Genomic DNA, 4,596 nt, shown 5'->3' on the forward strand with positions numbered 1-4,596 from the left:
CTGAAGATTTTCTAGCCCACCTGTCAGGGGAGTTTCCTATTGGAAGGAACCCACCTGATTAGGTGTTTCACCTTCCCACAGAATCATTTAATTGACCGTTGTTGAATTGATGTAAAGACCATAATAAAAGAATCAGAGATTAGAATTTTGGTTACTGAGAGAAACCAATGACCATCAATTTAATGATTATTGGCTGGGTTAGTTAATAAACTGATTATTTATACCTGGAAAGTTTGTCCCTTGGAGTTTTTACTCATAACAATGGCAGTGACAGCTTGTTTAGTAGTCCTTGGTAGTTATAACTCTGAGTTTTTGTCAACCATATTTTTTTTAAAACTCACTTTCAGAAGTTTGGGTTCTTTCAAATCTATGTGGATAGTTATAGAAAATAGTAACCTGGTGGAATAAATATCCAACCTAAGTTTGAAAGTATAAAGACTAATATTATTTAGTTTATTATTATCATTTTTGCGAGGCAGTGGAGGTTAAGTGACTTGCCCAGGGTCACACAGATAGTGTCAAGTGTCTGAGGTCGGATTTGAACTCAGGTCCTGCCAGACTCCAGGGTCTATGTGCTATCCACTGTACCACATAGCTACTCCTAGTGTTAACAGATTCAAGGGCAAGAGTAGGCTGCTTATTGTATACTTTACGAGGCTCAGTTGTAAAGGTCAGTAATAGTGTAGGTTGTATTTCACATTTAAAAAAGAAAGAAAGAAAGAAAAAAAAAGACCTTTTTGTCCCTAGGGCTATGAGGAAAAATATAACCACTAAGGTGCAGCGCTTGACTGTCAGTCCTTTCAGAGGTCACTTTAGGCTCATTCATTTTCTTATCCTTAATCTTCATGGGGGGAAAAAAAAAGTCTAATCAGAATCGGAGAATTAGAGTTGGACGAGACTGTTTTCTGCAGCCATCTAGTTTAGGCTGTCCTGGGGAAAAAAATCTCCATCTAGTAAAGTGTCAGATCCAGCAAGAATGAATTTGGGTATTTAATATATATGTTTTTTTCTTTTCACCTTCCCACAAAACCATTTAACTGGCCAATGTTGAATTGATGTAAAGACCATAATAAAAGAATTAGAGATTAAGACTTCAAACTACTTGGCATTGGTTGAATAATGAATGATTCTGAATCAATGTCACTGGGCTGGAAAGAACTCAGAGAGGTTCTCTCTTCCTTTTGCTAGTTTAGCCCATAAGTGCTTGCCTTATACAGAAAAGGAATCCACCACCTCCCATTCCATTTATGCAGAAGTCTTATTGTTGGGAAAATACCAAGCCCTAATCTGTCTCTTTGAAAATCCCATCCATTAGTGTTCCTCATTTTGTTCTCTGGGACTAAACTTTTTAATCCCTTTTCTATATGACAACCATCAAAATACTTGTGTGCAAGTATCATGTACCACCTGAGCATTTTCTTTTTTCAGGCTAACTATTCCTAGTTCCTTCAAATAATGCTCATAGGCATGGAGTCAACTCCCCAGATATCCCAGTTGCCTTTTTGATGCTCTCCAGGTATCCAGGTCTTTCCTAAACTGTGGCTCCAAGTAACAAACACAATGCTCTCAGTGGGATTTAAACAAGGCAGAGTACAGTAAGACAACTATTAGCTTCTTTTTTAAGAACCTCTGCTAATGCTACCCAAGATCACATTAGCTTTTTCTGGTTGCTACATCACATTATTGGCTCATGCTGATTTTGTAGTCTACTAAAATCTCCAGCACTTAGCACAGTGCCTGAAACATAGTAATATGTTTAATATGCTTAATAAATATTTATTGACTATAGACTATTGATTAGCATTGCCATCCATCCATGCGTTTATCTAAGTCATTGGGAAAAAATATTAAAAAGCACAAGGCCATGTACAAAGCCCTGGCCCACTCAACTAAAGATCTTCTGCCAAGTTAAGGTCTAAACATTAATAAATGTTTTCTGAGAACAGTGATATAACCAGTTCCAGATCTATGTAACTGTACTATTATTTGGCCCATATCTCTCCATTCTCTCTCTCTATTCCTCTCTCTTTCTTCCTCTTTCTCTCTCCCTCTCTCTCTCTCTCTTCCTCTCTCTCCCTCCTTCTCTCTGTCTCTCTGTCTCTGTCTCTTTCTCTTCTCTTCTCTTACCCCCCCCACCCCAGGAATAGTATGAGATGATTTATTTTGTGCTTTGTTAAAATCTAAGTGAACTAATATATTCTTTACAGCATTCTAGTTTCTTTCAAAGCTCAGCTCAGGTCACTTTCCACAAGGAGAACTTTCTTGATCTTCTTTGCTATTAGTGGCCCCCAAATTATCTTGTATTTATGTATTTCTTTTGTATCTAACTTTATATGTACTTTTAAGTGTGTACAATAAGTACTTACAGGTGAACAGTACCTTAATAACAATACTGATTTGTGTAGTTCAGAAGAAATTCATATCCAATATACTCATCATTCACCTTCATATCATCTTCCCTGACATTCATCTTTAAGATTTACAGCACAAGTACCTTTTCAGTGTAAGTGTGGCAACATTCTCTATCGACACTGATTACAACAGTGATGTATTGATAAATATTTAGTAATTGACTAAAAAAAGTATGCAGTACACACTTTTAAGTTCAATTTGCATTATTAGCATTTTCTCCATCACTTTCTTAAGTCTAGAGTAGATATTCAACAGAACAATAAATCCGGAATTTGCCAGTTTCTGAGGTATAAATACTCACACTAAAAATTTAAATGTGTTCTGAGAACAGTGATATAACCAGTTCCAGATCTATGTAACTGTACTATTATTTGGCCCATATCTCTCCATTCTCTCTCTGTCCCTCTCTCTTTTTTCCTCTCTCTCTCCCTCTCTTTTGTGAGCCTGTATGAAATTGCAAACCATCAATGACTCAGTAGATAAATCTTAATGAGTTGCCTGAATCACAAAGAACTTAATTTGGAAGTGTCAAAGGCAGGATATGAACACAGATGTCACTGGTAATGATTCTAGTGTTGATTTCATGTAACATGGAAACACATCTCTAGGGTAAAGTTTACTTACTAATCTAGAATCCCTGAGTGTTCAACCCTAAGAACTTAATATCTTTACTTGGGAGCCTCACATTTATTCTCTGCTTATCTGATTTTATTTTCTTTAGTTTATAACTAAGCCTATTTGTCCCATTGTTGGTTGAGTTTGGAATTCCAGAACCATTGCCCTTGTAGTAGATGGGATACATGGAGGAAATTTTGGGTGCCTTTTGCAACAGGGACTCAAAGGAAATGTGCTTGTCCCTTTAAAAAAATCACCTGTGGTATAGAGACTTGGGGAGAAATTTTGGCACACCCCGTATAGAAAAGGACACCTGGAAATTTTGTCTGTATCTCATTTAGGATGGCCATAGGCATTGAGAGAGTCATGGAGGAGTTTCTCCCAAGACAGTTTGCTTTCTTACCCGAAGGTGAGGGAGTAATTTCTAATTTATTTCCAGGTTCCTAATCTTTGTGGTGTGAGTCGCATGTGCTCTGGTATCCTATAGGGATTAAGCTTTCCTTTAAATGTGGGAAGCTTGGTTTTCTTTTTCTTGTTATTGGTCAGTGATTAAACCCTCTCTGTGAGAATGAGTCCAGAGCAAAGGAAGCCCTTATAGGAAATGAGAGTGGCAGAAGTACCCCAGCCCCTTGTTTTATCAATCCCCTTCCCCCTTCTCCCCCTCTTTTCAAAGCTGACAGCCTAGTCCTAAAATCAAGAAAAGACACAACAGAGACAGAAAACAACCATGTCACACACATGGCCACATGTCATGAGCATGGCCACATGCCAGTTGTCCAGATGGGCAAATAAAGGCCTGAAACTTCTCTCCTCATTCAGAGATTTATAGCACTTCTTACTCAGATGTATTCAGAAAACAAACCAAATTATTCAGCTAGTATCTTTTGTAAATATTCTCAGGTTCAGACTGTAAATGGTTTTGAAAGTTAGGGTAAGGAATTTAGATTTCACACCACAGGCAAGTGATAGCTATTGTAGTTAGCAGGGAAGTTACATATTGAAAACTATGTTTCAGGAAAATAAGTTTGACTTTGGTACATAAGACAGAACATTGTGAGGATTCAGTGGAGGCAAGGACAATTAGGAAGCATTTTTAGTAATTTAGGCTATTAAAAACCATTAATAACTAAGAGTCTTCTGAACCTGGGATCTTTTAGCTTTAGCGTTAGTGTATTTTGACAGTTTGTGGCAAGAATTCACATTCATACAGATCATTTTTCAAAAATATGTATAGCAGAACATGGTAGTTCATGCCTGTAATTACTGCTATTGGGGAGGCTTAGGCTGGTGGATTGGGCTATAGTAGGCTTGGCTGATTGGGTCTCTACACTAGGTCTGACATCTATATTATGAGCCCCCAGGGAGCAGGCTGCTTTAGAAGGAGTGAATTGTCCTGGTTGGAAACAGCAGGTCAAAACTCCTGGGCTGATCACTAGTGGGATTGACCCATGAGTGACCATTGTACTTCCAGCTTGGATGAGATAGGGAGATCTACCATCAGAAAGGAAGAAAGGAAGAAAGGAAGAAAGAAAGAAAGAAAGAAAGAAAGAAAGAAAGAAAGAAAGAAAG

The sequence above is a fragment of the Vombatus ursinus genome, unplaced genomic scaffold (genome assembly GCF_900497805.2).
Source record: "Vombatus ursinus unplaced genomic scaffold, bare-nosed wombat genome assembly UNPS02010639.1, whole genome shotgun sequence".
Classification (NCBI taxonomy): domain Eukaryota; kingdom Metazoa; phylum Chordata; class Mammalia; order Diprotodontia; family Vombatidae; genus Vombatus; species Vombatus ursinus.